The following is a 19450-nucleotide window of genomic DNA, read 5'->3' as shown; positions in this document are numbered from 1 at the left end:
TCTAGTCCTAAAACATTCTCATCATCCTAAAAGGAAGCCCATGTTCATGAAGCTGTTGCTTCTCCTATGCTGTGTTTTATTGACTGTCTTTCCTTCTGTGTCTGATTTCTCTACCACCATCCCAAACAATTTGCACTTGAATCCTTGTCCTCAGTCAGCTTTTGGGGGGCTTGGGAATGTCATACTAGGTAAGAGCAAAAAAAATTCCAAGAAGTTACATGCAAGTTGATAATCCTGTTTTAAGTTAAAAACTAAGATAAAAACATACTTTTAGTAATACATACCAGATGTGAAAAGACAGTGTAAAAATGCAACTACAATGATGGCGATATTTTTCATCAACAGAAATTAGCCTAGGGAGTTTTGCTATTAGGGTATGAGTGAGAAGAAAAATAACTGCAAGCAAGGCATTGATGACCGTGAGATTTAGGAAGGTGGCTACATGAGGTCAGAGGAGTAGGAGGTTGGGCTTGGGAGACCACAGGTTGGATGTGAGTTGTTGACAGGGTCCTAGGTTTTGTTGTTGATGGTGAGTTTCTATAAGCTAATGATATTCTTTAAAAAATGACTAATAAAATTATTAAAGCATAGATCAGCGATAAGAATGTGTCATACCAAATGTTATAATGACCCCAATTCTGTGCAAACAAGCAAAACTGACATCAGTGGAATTCAAATTAAGAGAGGATAGTATTTAAATTTTCCAACTTTCATGTGGTAGGCTGAAGAAAGGGTTTTAAAAAGTGCATTTTATGTCACCTTTACTTGGGAAGGGATTTAATACACTCTTCCTTTATCTTCCCTAGGAGATCATTCAAAAGGTCATAACCTAAATGCCCATTAATAGGGGAAAGTTGTATTAATAAGCACTGCTCTTCATGGCCTATGATGCAGTCATTCAAAAGATCAGAATAGATAGATGTGTCAATATACAAAGATATCCATGCTTCATTGTTAAGTTAAAGAAGCAAGGTGAAAATATGCTTTATATGATCGTATCTTTGAAGACAATTTTTTTGGCCATATAAAATGTGATATGTAATTTATTGTATATATATGTGAGTAACTATTTATATATGTACATGAACATACATAATTATGTATTTCCCTGAATAGAAAAAAGTGGGAAACAACTTACCCGGTATTGTTAACAATGTTTTTCTATGTGATAGAATTATGAAAAGTTTCTTTTTTTTTTTTTCTTTTTTGAGACAGAGTCTCAGGCTGGAGTACAGTGTTGGGATCTCAGCTCATTGCAAACTCTGCCTCCTGTGTTCAAGTGATTCTCCTGCCTCAGCCTCCTAAGTAGCTGGGACTACAGGTGCATGCCACCACACCCAGGTAATGTTTTTGTATTTTTAGTAGAGAGAGGATTTTGCCATATTGGCCAGGCTGGTCTTGAACCCTTGACCTCAGGTGATCCACCCACCTCAGCCTCCCAAAGTGCTGAGATTACAGGTGTGAGCGACTGCACTTGGCTGAAAAGTTTCTATATAGGTTAAATATTTTTAGTTAGAAAATTCAATAAAATGAAGAATTAAAAATTATGTATTAAATATATGTAGTTCTATAAGTTCTTTTACTTATATAGTTACTGTGTTGTTATTGTTACTTTGTATAGCTACTCTGCTAGAGTTTGCAAAGTACATCTTCAACTGATCTCTCCCTCATCCATGAGTGTGGGTAAATCCACACTGTCTTAAATTATGTTGCTTTCATTTCACAGAGCCATATTTTATCACCATGGCTTTTCCTCCCCGTTTTGAAAGCTCTTTGGAAATCATTTTTTCCCTTTCTGCTTGCTACTTTTTCCACTCTCCTGGCCAAGTCTATGTCCTGTGGTCTGAAGTTGCTCACTCTGTTTTTTTGTGAGGACCAGTTACTATGAAATATGATGTTCATCTGTGACATAGATAAATGTTAACATCATTGCTGGCCACTCTGTAATTTGATGACAGAGTTCTGGGAGATTTTGTAACATGAGAAACCTTCTGCCTCTGACATTTGAAAACCCAGAGATGTAAGCAATTTGAGAAAATTGAAAACATGGGCCGGGTGCCGTGGCTCATGCCTGTAATCCCAGCACTTTGGAAGGCTGAGGCAGGCAGATCACCTGAGGTCGGGAGTTCAAGACCAGCCTGACCAATATGGAGAAACCCTGTCTCTACTGAAAATACAAAAATTAGCCAGGCATGGTGGCAGGTGCTTGCAATCCCAGCTACTCTGGAGGCTGAGGCAGGAGAATTGCTTGAACCTGGGAGGCAGAGGTTGCAGTAAGCGAAGATCGTGCCATTGGACTCCAGCCTGGGCGATGAGAGCGAGACTCTGTCTCAAACAACAACAAAACAACAACAACAAAACAAAAACCCCACAAAAAAACGGAAAACATGAATGGCAACAACAAAAGAAAACAAAACGTATTCCTTTGGTCAAGTGGTTATTCTTCCTCATTTTTGTCTGGGCTGGAAAGATTTCTTCCTCACACGTCCCTTGGCAAACTGTTATCCCTTCTGACCTAATTTGGAGACTAGGTCTTCTCCAGTGGTTGAAATAGTGAGGAAATGAGATGCAACTGTATTTTGTTTCAGTTTTGAATGTACTTGAATACCTTTCTTCCAGTAAGTCATGAATTTTGGGTATCTTATAGAAAGCCTGGGAGCCCTTAGTGCTGAAAAAATTGAGTTACAGACATAACGTGCTTTTAGAACGCCTGGTTAGAGAATGCTGGGAATGCAAGTTTCTTGCTTTGGTTTGAAAATTACTTTTTGTCTAAACCATGCAAATGTTTCTTTTCAAAAACTTTCCTCATTCTTTATTATTTTTTGCCTATAAATTGGAAAAAAGGACTTTATTTTTCTGCATAGAGAATAAAAGGAATGTATATCTTTCTTTGAAAATTTCTCCTAGTCCAAAATTTTTTGATACCCTGTGAATTGTAACAGGAGGATTAATTAGAGGAAGCTGTAAATTCTCAGTCTACTTAGTGTCCATAAGTGTGCCTCATCCTAAAAGGTAATTTTTACAATGTGGACACTCATGATACCATCTATGACATAGTCTTGCCAAAAATAAATTGACCCTGAATCCATTAAGTCTCTAATTCCAACTGCAACTTACAGAAACTACAGAGGACAGAGGAACATGTAAAAATAGCACCAGGAGGATGCATTAGCAAATTCCAGCTATCTTTGGTGGTCAGAATAATGATTCCTGAAAGATGTCCATGTCCTAATCCCTGTAATCTGTGAATATATTAGGTTATGTGGCAAGGGAGAATGAAGGTTGCAGACGCAATTAAGATTGCTAATCAGCTCACCCTAAGAAGGGTGAGATTTCTCTTGGATTCTCTAGGTGAGCTCAGCACAGTCACAAGGATGCTTGTAGATGAAAGAGGGAGGTAGTAGTGTCAATATCAGAGTGATGTAATGTGAGAAAGACTCAACTGCATTGCTGGCTTTGAAGGTGGAGGAAGGGGGGCGTGAATTAAGTGGCCCCTAGAAGTTGGAAAAGCAAGAAAATGGATTCTCCTCTGTAGCTTCCAGAAAAGGACATGGCCCTGCTGACATCTTGATTTTAGCCCCTTGACATCTGTGTCAAATTTCTGCTCTCCAGAGCTGTAAGATAATACATTTGCTGCTTAAGTGACTAAGCTTGTGGTCACTTGTTGCAGCACATATAGGAAACTAAAATCTGACCTGTTTATTTCAACAAGAAAATGAACATCTAAAATGGATATTGGGGCTGATGCTGCCAGTGCCTCCATAATGGGTACTGGAGGTCAGCGGCACACAGCTTTTGCGCACACCAAGGCTTCCTGTGTCTCTGCCCGAGGGTCACTCTGGCTTCTGAACTGTGCTGGCTCTGTCCTCAGGGTAGGTGGGAAGTGCTGAGAATTCATGCCCCAGGAGCAACTTTATACCAAGGCAGGATGGGAGTTGGTAAATAGAGGCTCTGATTCCCATGCTGGACAGTATCTCTGAGGTCCTAAGTCTCCGAGGATTATACACCATCTGCTCCAAGTGGCTACTGTTTCTTAAGGTACACTTTATTGGCTCACATTCCTTCTCTCTGGGTCTTTCTCTACTTCCTTACCATGTTTCCTGGGACTGCTTCCAAAATCAACTGTTTGCACCCAAATTCTTGTCTGCAGATAGGCTTTTGGCAGAGCTCAAACTAAGACAGAGGGAACCTATGGTTTTATAGAGACTTCAGAGACACATCAGTCTGTGACAATCTTCAGACCTTATTTGGATACTCATTCAAACAAACAAATAAACAAAATACCTGAAAAGCGTTCATGACATTGATAACTAGAAATCTTAACGCTGGACTCTCTCTTAATATTTGATAATATTAAGAGATGATTGTAGGCCAGGCATGGTGGCTCATACTCATAATTCTAACACTTTGGGAGGCAGAGGAGAATGGATCACTTGAGGTCAGGAGTTCAAGACCAGCCTGGCCAACATGGTGAAACCTCATCCCTACTAAAAATACAAAAATTAGTTGGCATGGTGGTGGGCACCTATAATTCCAGCTAAATAGGAGGCTGAGGCAGGAGGATTACTTCTGCCAAGAGACAGAGGTTGCAATGAGCCGAGATCACACCACTGCACTCCAGCCTGGGTGAGAATCTGTCTCAATAATAATAATAATAATAAAAAAACGAAGAGAGATGATGTATCCCACTGCTACCACCAATAAAAGAGGTGATTGCCCAATTTTGGAGTAGGATAATGCTATTGTGGTTATGTTAAAACAAATAGTCTTTATCTTTCAGATATACATTCTGAAATATTCATAAATACATTGATAATTGATACAATGTTTGGTATGTGCTTCAAAATAATACAAGAATTGAAGGAAGAGAGTGTAGATGAAAGAATAGCCATGAGCTGATAATTTTTGAAACTGGGAGATGAGTAGAAGAGGTTCATGACACTATTTGTCATCTAGATAGACAGATAGATAGACAGACATTTCCACAATCAACAGTGTAGAAATGCACACTTATCTAACACATTGCATTTGAATTCGGTTGTGGTGTACCATTGAGCAACAGTAGTTTGGACTGCCCTTTGGACTTTGGGGTGGACTTTGGGGTCAGACCAACCGGTATTCAAGTCTGACCCTGGTTTATCTTGGATGGTCAGTTGTGTGGGGTGCTGGGACAATCCAGGGGACTGGAAACTGGGGGATGGAGGAGAGTCTCTGGGAAGGAGACAATTCCAAACACAGGATGCTTCATGACTAAAGATATGGAAGTGAAAACAGACAGGAAGAACAAAGCTGCAGGCGGGGAGATTGATTTTGAGCCTACAAGGCTATATTATTCTGAGCTTTCCAGAGAACTAGAACCAATAGCATGCGTGTGTGTGTGTGTGTGTGTGTGTGTGTGTATGTGTATTTACATAGTTATAACTATATAATATGGTGATTACTGATCAGCTACTATGTTCCAGGCATGGAGCTGGATCTTTGGATATAAGAGTAAGTAGGATGGACATGGTGCCTGCTCCCTGGAACATGTGATCCTGCAGGATAGGCAGACATTGAACAGCTAATTATCAGTGAGCTAAGGGCTATGGCCAGAATGAATGCTGAGGGTGAAGTTATCATCGACAAAATGAACCAGGTCAAGAGGCTCAGGAGTATCTCTCCCCAGGAAGTGACTTGTAAGCTGAGCTTAGAAGTGATAAGCAGGAGTTTGGCCATGAGGAGGGGAAACAGCATTCCAATTAGAGAGAACAACAGTGAGCAAAATTCAGAGGCTGGAAAGAACAGAGAGAACCGAGAGCTCTTATTTTGTATAGAAACTTTGCTTTTAGAAGCAGATGATCCTTCTTCTTTTTCCGTTGCGTACAAATGGCTTGTTCCTATATTGATCTGACCTAAAGCAAGTTAGGTTTGTGTAATGAAAAGCATGCAATGCCTTGCAGGCCTTCTTCAGGTTATTAAGAAAAGTTACCTTGCAAAGTTGAAATTAAGTATCTTCTAGGACTTTACTAACAGACTGACAAGCTTACATACCAGTAACTGAACCTTAAGTGTATATAGAGATAATCGATTGAGAGGGCCTACAGCATAAAAGAGAGCTCAGCTGGAAGATCAAGGTTCTAGTCCCCACTCTGCTGTTTCCTGGCTGTGTTTTTTTTTTGGATATGTAGTCTTGCTCTGTCACCCAGGCTGGAGTGCAGTAGTGTGATCCTGGCTCACTGCAACCTCTACCTCCTAGGTTCAAGTGATTCTCTTGCCTTAGCCTCCCAAATAGTTGGGATTACAGGCACCCACCACTGTGCCTGGCTAATATTTGTATTTTTAGTAGAGATGGGGTTTTGCCATGTTGGCCAGGCTGGTCTTGAACTCCTGACCTCAAGTGATCCACCTGCCTTGGCCTCCCAAAGTGCTGGGATTACAGGTGTGAGCCACCGCACCTGGCCTGTGTGCTCTTAAGTTACTTAGCCTCTCTAGACTCTGATTTTTTTGTATCAGAAAAATTTGGGTATTAGACAAGATCATTTCTAGTTCTAGGATTTTTATGATTGTATGGTTAGGGTGATGTGTAACAGGAAAAAAATATGTAATGTCCTCAGGTAATTCTCAAACACCAATGTTTCTGTATTTGTTAAACATCAGCTCCAGGCAAACTCTGTTCCAGGTGCTGGAGATTTAATGGGGAATAAGAGAGAGGGGCAAGATTCTGTCTTAAAGGAAGTCACTGAGCCAGAGGTAAGAGCCAGACAAGTGGCAACAGATGCACAAACAAGACAATTGCAGATTGCGATAAAGGCTGTAAAGATAACAAACAGGATGATATGAGAAGACCGTGTGTGCGTGCGTGGTGTGTGTATGTGTGTGCGTGTGGTGGAGGGTATCAGATAGGGCCAGTCCGAGAAGCGGCATGGAGCAGAGACGGAGTGATCACAGAGACCTAGCCATCCAAAGAGCTGGGAGAATGCCAGGTGGATGGAATGGCAAGTGCAAAGGCAGCATCTAGCTAGCCTGCTGGAGAACAGGAAAGGGGCACATTGTATCAACAAGAATGAATGAAGAGGAACACGGCTGGAGATGAAGACCAAAAAGTAGCATTGCCACACATAGCATGCTTTGTAGCCTCAGTGAGTTGGATTTCATATTTTAGTTATTATTAAAAAAATTTCTCCTCTCAGCTCATATATACACACACATACACACCCCACACCCACACCCACACCCACACACACACACACACGTATTTTTTTGAAATAGGCTCTCTGTTACCCAGGTTGAAGTGCAGTGGCCTGATACCATTCATTGCAGCCTTGACTTCCCAGGGCCAAGAAATCCTCCCACGTCAACCCTCCAAGTAGCTGAGACTACAGGCATGCCCCACCATGGCCAATGAATTTTTTTATGTTTTTGTAGAGATAGGGTTTTGCCATGATGCCCAGTGTAGTCTCAAACTCCTGGGCTCAGGTGATCTGCCCGCCTCAGCTACCTAAATTGCTGGGATTACAGGCACAAGCCACTGCACCTGGCCAAAAGTTGGATTTTCTTACCAAAAATGAGAACGCACCTAACTGATACCTCAGTCAATGGTGGCATTGAATTGAAAGGAGCTCATACTACTCCCCCCTGCCAAAAGATCCTCTTTCAGTGCTCCCCATCTCGGTAAATAAGCTATTTAATATTTTACAAACATGTATGTGCCAGGCCCTGTTCTAGGTGCTGAGAATCCAGGGGCAAACAAAGCCAGTTCTCCCTGCTCTGATGGATATATAGAACAGTGAGGGAGGCAGGCAATGAAAAAGTGAACCAGTGAAGAGGTGATATGTTTCGTGGAGATGAGAGCTAAGGAGAAAGATAAAGCAGGATTAGGATGTGGACATTTTTGGAGGGTGGTTCTTCTGCCTGTCATACCTATTTGTGAGGATGGGCCTTGCTGATTTATAGTGGGAGGCCAGGGAAAGTGTCTTGGATAAGGAGACGCTTGAGGACCTGTAGGAAGAAGGGAGTGTGGCATGAGGATACCTGGGGAGACGGTTCCAGGGAGTGGGGGTAGCCAGGGCAAAGGCCCTGAGGCATCACTCGGGGAGGAAAAGTGGGAGGGAAAACAGGGGGAGATGAAGCTAGAGAGTTTATGGAGGGTCTTGTATGTCACGGTAGAACTTGGGCCTTGATTCTGAGAAAGTTGGGGAGGATGGAATGTTGAGCAGAGGAGGAATGGGATCCCGGGTTCGATGGGATGCCTGTGGCTTTGGGTGGAGAATAGATGGTGGAGGGACCAGGCTGGACCCCGGGAGGCCGTGCAGGAGGCTTCTGTGATAGTGCAGGGAGAGGTGGCTTTGACAGGGCAAGTGGGTGATACACCTGTTATTGCCCGTCTTAGTCACCTGGGCGGCTGTAACACATCACCGCAAACTGGCTGGCTTAAAACAATAGGAATTTGCCTTCTCACCATTTTGGAGGTTGGATGTCTAAAAGGAAGCGGTTGGCAGGGCGTGAGCCCACCAGCAACCCCAGGGAAGAATGCTTCCTCGCCTCTCACAGCTTCTGTGGTTCCCAGGAATGCTTGGCATTCCTCCACTTGTGGCTGCATCCCTCTAACCTCTGCCTTCATCTTCACATGGCCTTTTTCTCCACTGTGTGTGTCCCTGTGTCCTCTCTCTTCTGATAGAGCACTGTCACTGGGCGAGAGTTCACTTTAACCCATTGTGACTTCATGCTAGCATGACCAATGACATCTGCCAAGACCCTTTCTCCAAATAAAGTCAAAATCAGAGGTACTGGCTGTTAGGATTTGGACATGTCTTTTTGCAGGACAGTATTCAACCTGTGACATTGCCCGAACCAGAGTCTTGTGACCCATCCTAGAACATCCTTCTCTCCCTGTGCTGCTCAGCAGCAGCTTCCTGTTCATCTCCTGTTCTCCACGATGGCCTCCCCTCCCATCTTTTCCCCACCCAGAAGGGCAGTCATTTTAGGGTGAACATCTGATCGTGTCCTCTTGCTTGAAGCTTTTCAGTGCATCCCCGCTGCTCAGACAAGAAAGCCCCCAAACCTTTCTTTGATCTTCAGAGCCTGGCATGATTGGCCCTCTGTGGACTCACCAGGTCTGTGCTGAGGCACTGTCCCCTTCTTCCGCCATCCCAGTCCAACCACGTCCTCTGAGAAGCCCTCCCTGGCTTTCCCCAATTTAAGTCATATCCCCTTTCTTTATGTAGCAAAATTACAATGAAATACTTCACCATGTGAATATCTGTTTGGTGTGTATCCTCCACTGGACTTTAAACTCTGTGAGACCAGGGACTCTGTCTTATTTAACCAGGTATCCCCAGAGCCCAGCACCTCGCTGGGCATACAGCAGGTGCTCAGTAAATGCTTGAATTAATGAGTGAGCATCCCTTACTTGACTCACTGACTCTCAGCCCCACGAATGGACATCATTGTTGCAGATTGATTAGTGCCGTATTCTGGAAGAAGTTTTCCCATTTTATGGACTTGGCACACAATCACAGTTACATTATTAGTTATCCAATTATTTGTTCAATGACCATGTCCCTTGACAGAATGTTAATGTCACAAGGTCTCTCTGTTCACCATTATTATCCCCAGCATGATGCTGGGGGCACATGGGACATTATTGATGAGAGTAAGTAAATGGATGAATGAATGAATGAGCCATGCCCAAATCTAGGCTGGCAACATGCGTTTTTGCTGACGCTCATCACTCGTAGGCTCCCATGTCTAGCCCAGCCCCCCCTTTAGTATTCATTTCCTATTCCTGCTGTAAAAATGACTCCAAATATTATTATCTTATAGCTCTGGAGGTCAGAAATGGGCCTCCACATTCTCTGGCTAAAGTCAAGGTGTGAGCAGGACTCTGTTCCTTCTGGAAGCTCTAGGGAAAAATCAATTTCCTTGCCTTTTACAGCTGCTAAAGGCTACCTGCATTCCTTGATTAATGGCCTCTTTCATTTTCAAAGCCAGCAATAGCTGGTTGAGTGTTTCTGATACTCTCTCACCCTGACACTGACGCTCCTGCCTCACCCTTTACTTGTTAGGGACTTTTTAATTTTTTAGACAGGGTTTTGCTCTGTGTCCCAGGCCGGAGTGCAGTGGCACAATCACGGCTCACTGCAGCCTCAACCTCTCTGGCTCAAGTGATCCTCCCACCTCAGCCATTTTTCCACCTCATCCTCTCATCTATAGTCCTTGGTAGCTGGAACTACAGGCATGTGCCACCAAGCCTGGCTAATTAAATTTTTTCTTGTAGAGATAGAGTCTCTATGTTGCCCAGGCTAGTCTCAAACTCCTGGACCCAAGAGATCCTCCCACCTGGCCTTCTGTTAGTGCTGGGATTGCAGGGATGAACCACCATGACCGGCCCACATAGACTCTTGTGATTACATTGGTCCCATCCAGATAATCCAGAATCATCTCCATGTTAAGGTTAACTGATGAGCAACCTCAGTCCTACCTGCTCCCTTAATACCCCCTTGCCACGTCAACCAGCATATTTGCAGGTTCTGAGGGTTAGGATGTGGACATCTTTGGAGGGTGGTTATTCTGCGTCATATCCCTTTAATTTTCTTATTGTTTGAATAAAGCCTCCAGTCATGGTGTGTGCAGTGGGAAGAGAGAAGAGGGAAGAGGAAGGGCTCACCATGTGTAGGGAGGACCTTTGTCAGTAGATCACACTTGAATGTGGGTTCATTGCCTAAAGCATTAGACTCAGCTTCAAAAGTTGATCTATTTCCTGTTTTGCCAACCCAGGAAGGACTGAATGTGTATGAATCAATGGCTGGGATTTGTTTTCCCACCGAGGGTGGGGCCTTTACCCCATCCACCCTCATGTCCCAGTGATGGGTGGGAGTGAAGGCGTCCTTCCCTCTACTAGCCTCCTGAAATAAATGGAGGCCAAACCTCTGCCTGATTTCTCTCTCCTTGATCCTCCCTTGCCTACCCTTGGGTTTGAAACTCAAAAGGGAGAAAGAAGACCCTGAGCTTTCAGCCCAGCTGCACTGCTCACAAGCTGTGGGGCCTTCAGCATGTCACCTCCTTGCAGCCACCCTGCTCTTCTGTACATTGGGCATGATGAGAACAGTTGCATCACAGGCTTGTTGGGTGGATTAGACAAGAAAGGCATTTGCGAAGCACTTTGAGCTTTGCGTATAGTAGGTCCTCAATAAATGCTTGCTCTTGTGCCCTTGGCCTATTCTGGCCATGACTTTAATTTGCATTACTCCAGACCAGTCTCAGCTCTGCCATTACAGAGAGAATGCCATTTTGGACTTGTTTCCAAGCTCATTAAAAAGCTTGTGCAAGACTACAATATGTTCCAAGAAGAAGTGGCTGAACCATGAGGCTGGTCCTGCACTTGTGCTAGGAGGCATTTGGCAAACACTTGGCAATAGCCTTAGTGATGCTGCAGACACCCTTGGTGCAGCTCGAGGTCAGATCACCAAACCAGATCACCGGATCACATCCCAGTAAGTCCTAACTAAAGATGCTGCCATCTAACTCACATACAGAGTATTTCCTTGAGGAGTGTTTGCTGAACACCAACTCAGCGCTGGGCACACGGGCTCAGGGGTGGAGGTGACATCATTCCGCCTGGGTGGCTGTGCTGCCTGGGGGGTAACTCATAGGCCATGTGCACAGCTTGGGAGTACAGGAAGTCCTTTTAGAGAACTTTCTGCATTTTAGGAGTGAGGGATGATAGAAATGGGGCTTTGAAGCCCTCAGCCCTTAATAGGTAGAATTCTGCCTGGTGTTTGATTCACCCTAAGGCACCCACAGCCTCACTTAGCAGTGCTGCAATTAACATGATACCACCGTCAGAATAACCTCTAACCACAGTCCCCGCTACATCATTCATCTCCTTGGTGGCTTCCCTCGACTTGTAGGATAAACCCAAGCTCCTTCCGCCTGACTTACAGGGTCCTCCCCGGCTGGGCACCCACCACCCTCACTGCTGTGCTCTGAATGTTTGTGTTCCATCCCTAATTTCTCTGTTGAAATCCTCACCCTTAAGGTGATGGTATTAGGAGGCGAAGCTTTTAGAAGGTGATTCAGTCATGGAGGTAGAGCCACTTGAATGGGATTAGTGCCTATGTGAAAGGGACTCCTGAGGGCCGCCTCATTCCTTCCACCACATGAGGACACAGTGAGAAGATACCATTCGCATGCCAGAAAGTGGTCCCCATCAGACAGCAAATCTGCCTTTGTCTCAGACTTCCCAGATTCCAGAACTGTGAGAAGTAAATTCTTTTAGCCAGGCATGGTGGCTCACACCTGTAATCCTTACACTTTGGGGGGCCGAGGCAGGTGGATCACCTGAGATCAGGAGTTCGAGACCAGCCTGGCCAACACGGTGAAACCCTGCCTCTACTAAAAATATAAAAATTGCCTGGGCATGGTGGCTCACGTCTGTAATCCTAGCTATTTGGGAGGCTGAGGCAGGAGAATTGCTTGAACCTGGGAGGTCGAGGTTGCAGTGAGCCGAGATCACGCCACTCCACTCCAGCCTGGGCAACAGAGGGAGACTTGGTCTCAAAAATAAATAAATTCTTTTTATTTATAAGCCACTCTACTCAGTCTAAGGTATTTTGTTATAGCAGCCCAAATGGACTAAAATGGAAAATCTCTCTCAGCTTCATCGCTCTCTTTCTCTATTCCTAGCTGCCAGAGTTTCTCTAATCCCCTCAAAGGCCCCATTTTCTCTCTCCCCTCTTAACCCTCTTCTTGTCTGGTCCCTCTGTCTTGAGCACTGTTCCCTCCCTTCCTTTGCCTGGCCAACTCCAATCATCTTTAGTCTTCAGCATAAGTCTCACCTCCTCCTGGAAGCCTTCCATGATACCTCCATGCTAGGTGGTCCTGTGCCCTCCAGATGGCCCTGAGCTCTCTTTCCAAGAACTCATCACTTGGCATTATAGCTGCCTCATCCCTGTCTGTGTCCCAGGAAGACTGCAGTCTCCTGAAGGTTGAAACAGAGTCTGATTTGCTCTCTGTTGCCTCTGCAGTGCCTGTATTAGTTTCTCAGGGCTACAGCAATAAAGTATTGAAAAGTGGGCAGCTTAAAACCACAGAAATTTTTCTCTTACAGTTCAGGAAGCCAGAAGTCCAAAACCCAGGTGCCATCAGCGTTAGTTTGCTTTGGGGAGCTCAGAGGGAAATCTGTTTCATGCCTTGTCCCCAGCTTCTTGGGAAGTTCTGTGTTTTTTGTTTGTTGTTTGTCTGTTTGCTTTTGCTTGTGACAGCATCACTCCAGTTTCTGCCTCTCTGTCCCATGGTCTCTGCCCTGTCTGCCTCTCTCTGTCTTCTTAGGACAACAGTCATTGGACTTAGAGCCCACCCTCATCCATATGACTTCATATTAACTGGATTATATCTGCAAAGACGCTATTTCCAAATAATTTCACATTCATAGGTGCTGAGGGCACCTACGAATACGTCTTTTCAGGGCACACTATTTAACTCACAACACTGTCTACCTCCTCTATTCATTGTAAATATTTGATGAATGAATGACTGAAATAAATAAACAGGTTGCCTAGGAATCCCTCTTTTTTTTTGAGGAAATATTGAGTCTGCATTGTCACGTAAAAGAAAGAGTGTGGAACAGGAAAAACAAATGTACGAGAGAATTTAGATTAAAATATGGACACACACACACACACACACACACACACACACACACACACACAGCCCCTTGCCAAGCACAGCTCTGGGCTGGGTGGTGGAGCCGTGGCCCTGGGTGGGACTCTGGGCAGCCGTTCTTCCCCATCCCTTCCACCCCCTACCTGTCCACCAGGGCCACACTGCGGTGGGGCCCAGGACCATTTTATGAGTTGTGATCCACTGTGGTTAATTCTAATCTAGACTTGCGTGCCCATAAAGTCCAGACCTCACGTATTGGATTTCCCTGATCAAAGGGCAGCGTGTGGGGGGCTCTGCCCAGGAGGGCTCAGCGAGGCTTATAAACACGGCCCTGGACACACACACATGCACACTCTCCCAAAGATGGGCCGATCAATGGCTGCGGTGATTCCATGTGAAATATGACTGCCGCTTAAATGCAGCTTCTGGGATTTATGGCTGGGTATTAATCTACCCTGCTTAATGCGTTGACCTCTGCCCTGCAGCAATTCAAGGGACGGTGCCAGTGAGGCCAGAAGCTAATTCCATGGATTAAAGCAGAAGGAGCCCCCAGCATTTGGAAGTGTCAGGGGCAGTTTAAGCGCTGGCAGACTGTCCCAGCTCTCCCTATCAACGGTGGCTGGGAATAGTTGGGTTTTCAAGCAGGCGATGCACAGAAGGATGGTAGAGGAAAGGACCTTTTGGTAAATGCAGTTTCCCTGTATAGTCCAGGCCTATATGTACTTAACTCCCCTCTCTTCCTCACTTCCAGGACTCTGTGCATCAATTTCTCTCTAGAGCTCACTTCCCTCTGTGCATAGTCAGGTTGCGCCTTAAATGCCACCTCCTCCAGGGAGCCTTCCTAGCCCCTATGGCTTATTAATGCTGCTCACTTTCTCCTGAATAGCCTCAGAATTGTCAATGTCATTTTTCTAGCCTTCCTCATCCACCAAATTAAATTGCTGAGGGCAGAAATTAAGTTGTCACCTAAACTTACTAGAGAGCCAAACTCATAGTAAAAGCTCAACCAGTATTTATTACATGAGTGAATCAAAATAATTCAAACAACAGCCAGGACCACAGTTGAGATCTATCTCTATCTGTCGATCTATCTATCTATCATCTATCTATGAATGAGACAGGTTCTTGCTCTGTTGCCCAGGCTGGAGTGAGTGGCTCTGTCATAGCTTACTGTAGGCTCGACCTCACAAGGTCAAGCAATCCTCCCTCCCTCAGCCTCCCACGTAGCTGGGAGTACAAGAGTGCACCACTAGGCCTGGCTAATTTTTAAAATTTATTTGTTGAAATGGGGTCTTTCTATGTCGCCCAAGCTGGTCTTGAACTCCTGGACTCAAGCAATGCTCCTGCCTTGGCTTCCCAAAGTGCTGGGATTATAGGTATGAGCCACTGTGCCCAGCCCAGTTGATGGCTTTTAGGGATAAAATAGTTGGATTTGGTGTGTTGAGACTTTTGACCATACATGTCCTCATCCTCTCTCTGTGCCTCAGTTTCCTCTTTAGTAAGATAGGACTAAGAGTGGTACTAATTACACACCACCATCATTTGTTCAGTCATTCAGCAAATGTTTATTGAGCACTTAATATGTGCAGGTGCTGATCCCAGAATGGGGACAGAGCAATGAACAAAACAGACAAAACCGTTGTTCTGGTAGACAGTGACATTCTGGTTGGGGGTGACAGAAAACATGATCTAGTGTTAAGTGCTGAGGAGCCAAAAAAATAGTTTGTAAAAATATTTAAATTTTTAATTATTATGGATACATAATAGTTGTACATATTTATGGGGGTACATGTAATTTTTTTTTTTTTTTTTGACACGGAGTTTCACTCTTGTTACCCAGGCTGGAATGTAATGGAGTGATCTCGGCTCACCACAATCTCTGCCTTCCGGGTTCAAACTGTTCTCCTGTCTCAGCCTCCTGAGTAGTTGGGATTACAGGCATGTGCCACCATGCCTGGCTAATTTTTTTGTATTTTTAGTAGAGACAGGGTTTCTCCATGTTTGTCAGGCTGGTCTTGAACTCCTGACCTCAGGTGATCTGCCCACCTCAGCCTCCCAAAGTGCTGGGATTACAGGTGTTAGCCACCATGTCCAGTCCATATAATGTTTTGATACAGGCATAAAACATGTGGTAATAATTTATCAATTCTTTGTGTTAAGAACATTGTTTTAGTTATTTTATTTTATTTTATTTTTTGAGACAGAGTTTCACTCTGTCACCAGGCTGGAGTGCAGCGGCATGATCTTGGCTCACTACAACCTCCGCCTCCCAGGTTCAAGCAATTCTCCTGCCTCATTCTCCCAAAGTAGCTGGGATTACAGGCATGTGTCACCATATCCAGCTACTTTTTGTATTTTTAGTAGAGACCGGGTTTTATCATGTTGGCCATCTCGATCTCTTGACCTCATGATCTGCCTGCCTCAGCCTCTCAAAGTGCTGGGATTACAGGTGTGAGATGCACCCAGCCCATTCTTTTGGTTATTTAAAAAATATTCAATAAATTATTAACTATAGTCATCATATTATACTACTAAATACTAGATCTTGTTCTTTCTTTCTTCCTTTCTTGACTGAATCTTGCTCTGTCACTCAGGCTGGAGTGTAGTGGTGTGATCTTGGCTCCCTGCAACCTCTGCTTCCTGGATTCAAGTAAGTCTCCTGCCTCAGCCTCCTGAGTAGCTGGGATTACAGACATATGCCACCATGCCCAGCTAATTTTTGTATTTTTAGTAAAGATAGGGTTTTGCCCTGTTGGTCAGGCTTGTCTCGAGCTCCTGACCTCAGGTGATCTACCCGCATTGGCCTCCCAAAGTGCTGGGATTACAGGAGTGAGCCACTGCACTCAGCCTAAATCTTACTCTATCTATATTTTTTACCCATTAACCGTCCGCTTTTAATATTCCCCTCTCACCACCCTTCCCAACCTCTGGTAGTCGTCATTCTTTCTATTGCCATGAGTTCAATTTTTATTTTTATTTTTTAGCTCCCACATAGGAGTGAGAACATGCAATATTTGTCTTTCTGTCTCTGGCTTATTTCATAATGTCCTGACACTTAACATCCTCCATTAAAGAGTAGGAAAGGAGGGAGAGAGACATGTAACTATCTGGGTATTCCAGGCAGAGAACGGTCAGCACAAAGGCCTGAGGCAGGACCCTGCCTGATGTGTTTGAGGAAGAGCCAAGAGGCTAGTGGGATGTAGAGTGAGTGATCAGGAAAGAAGGAGGGATGAAGGACAGAGACTATCTGAGATTAAAATCAGTTAATGTATATGAATTCCTGAAACTGGAATTAACTATTGTCCATTCATACTAGAGAGTTCTATACAACTGTTAAAAGGAATTAGGTGGATGTGTATGGGCTGATATAGGTATGTCTCCAGTGGGTAGATCTTTAAGGTCTGATCTGTTCCTTTTTTTTTTTTTTTTTTTTTTCGAGACTGAGTCTGTCACCCAGGCTAAAGGCTAGAGTGTAGTGATGTGATCTTGGCTGACTGCAACCTCTGCCTCCTGGGTTCCAGCAGTTCTCCTGCCTCAGCTTCCCAAGCAGCTGGGATTACAGGTGTGTGCCACCACATGCAGTCAATTTTCTTTCTTTCTTTTCTCTTTTTTTGTATTTTTAGTAGAGACAAGGTTTCGCCATGTTAGCCAGGCTGCTCTCAAATTTCTGACCTCAAGTGATCTGCCCGTCTGAGCCTCCCAAAGTGCTGGGATTACAGGCATGAGCCACTGCACTCTTAAATATTTTTAGAGACACACATATGTTAAAAATACTGTGTGAGTAAAAATACCTCCAAATCCAAAATAGCATATTTATGTGTGTCTATACGGCTGTAGATATATGCACTGGAGAACATCTGGAAGAATGTATACTAAAATGTGAACAGTATCCAAATCCGGAGAGGAGGTGGGACTGGGGGAGATGAAAGAGGACTTGAACTATTTGACTCTGTGCTTCTATATTATTGCTTAAGGTTTTCACAACAACCATATACTTGCTTAAGGGATGCATTTATTTAAAAAATTTAGGATTCCTTTATAGGAGTAACAAGACAGAGAAGAGAGGGACTCTCATTTTTTTTTTTATTTTTTTAATCTCACCTTCTCAGGTGGATCAGAGCACCTGGTGATCTGCCTAGCCATCCTGAAATTTTAATGGAATGTGCATTCCACTTCAGAAAGTGGTCGAATCATGAATCAGAGGCAGGTTGTGGAAAGAGCTCTTTGTTGGAGTTACCAACAAAAAGTCTATGGCATTTTGCATTATTTTCCCATAAGAGCAAAATAAGGGACTGGAATTTTTTGGTTAATTCCTGGTCTATCAGAAGCTTAGGGAGACTGATTCTCTGAAAGCCAGTGGTGTTAATTTCCATGGAAGGGTCTGCCTACAGATTTAGGCAAACTCACCCTAGAGAGTCAGACAAAACAGAAGCATGTCAATATTTTATTAAGATATAGAGAGCTCAATGCCTGCAGAGCTTCAGGCTATTCTTTAACCTTTGGGAAGGGCTGCAGGGTGATCTCTTTGGTGGTCCCTTTAGCATTGATTCCCTCTTTTCATTGCTGGGCAGAAGCCACTAGAGTGGAAGGACAAAGCCCATATTTAGCTCCAAGGTTGGACTCTGACAGGCCCAAATCACACTGGGTCAGTAATTCCATTGCTTTTCCCAGCAATTGGATTAGACTGGGTGTGTAATGAAAAGGGCCAAGTCTGAGTAAATCTTAGGATTTTTCTTGTTGACTTCAGGAATATCCAGTTTTAGGATGAAGATGACGCTGTGTAAGGCAGTCAGAGAAGAATCCTCATGACATGATGACAGTATTAAGTGCCTGGATCAAGCCACACCTGAATCCTTCCTTTTCTGTTTATTGTTTAATTTTACTTCCTGTTATCTTCAACGTAAAGATTTCTCAATGACTCAGCTTGACAACTGAGATTCAGAATGCAGGTTGGTAGGAGTTCTTTTCTATTTCTTAATTGTTGGGGAAATTAAGAAGGAAAATCATCCTTGCTCAGGAGGCTGGGGCATCAATTCTTGTTCAGCCTGTGCTATTAACTTACTGTGTGACCACATGTCATTTCTTCTATGTGACTTTCAGACGACTCTCCTCTAAAATAGAGAGTTGGGTGAGAGAGATTCTAGAAGGAGCCTTACAGAGTTAACACTTTATGACCTTCTAAGTCCTCAAGGGTATCACAGGACATGTGGATACACCAGCAGAACCTCTTAAGGTCTAGGTGAAACTCAAGATGTGGCCTAGAAAAAAGTGTGTGTCATGCTGGTTTGGGGTTTGAATGATAAGGAGCTCTGGAGTTTGGAGATAAGGAGCTGTCACCCTGTATCTTGGGAAGCTGGGGTGATGCTGGTGGTGGGGGCAGTCGAGCTGGGTTTAACACGGCAGGGGGAACCCAGGCTGGGGCCTGTCCTGTTGGTAGGTGAGGTATGTGTGTCCAAAGTCACACTCTTTAATGACTTTCTCTATGTGATCCTCAATTGACTACAGATTTATGGCTTTCTATATTTTATCAGCACCCAATAGCCTTTGAAAAACATGATTTTTTGGAGGAGTTCAGAGGCATGGACAGTCTGGATGGTGTTAGTGGCTATTTTAAAGTCGGGCTTGAGATGCTTTGCCACAGTTATTCGGACATGTTTGGGCCTATCTGGAGATGATAGGAGGGACTTCCAGAAAGTTTGTTGGAATGAGTGACAGAGGGGCCTTCTTGGACAGGATGGGGAGTGTGCAATACCTCCTGGGAGGGTAGGGCTGATTCTGGCTGGGGACCCCGTGGGAAGCCTGGCCTGGC

The 19450-nt window shown here is 44.2% G+C and overlaps 1 non-coding gene across 1 annotated transcript; it reads left to right on the top strand.

Moving 5' to 3' along the window:
* Positions 1-314: 314 nt before the first annotated feature.
* Positions 315-384, top strand: LOC119471385. Its single transcript, XR_005200429.1, has one exon. It is a non-coding gene; the product is annotated as a small nucleolar RNA SNORD56 (small nucleolar RNA).
* Positions 385-19450: the final 19066 nt, after the last annotated feature.

This window comes from Cebus imitator, unplaced genomic scaffold (genome assembly GCF_001604975.1).
Source record: "Cebus imitator isolate Cc_AM_T3 unplaced genomic scaffold, Cebus_imitator-1.0 Scaffold59, whole genome shotgun sequence".
Classification (NCBI taxonomy): Eukaryota; Metazoa; Chordata; class Mammalia; order Primates; family Cebidae; genus Cebus; species Cebus imitator.
This window is presented reverse-complemented; position numbering and strand designations above follow the sequence as displayed.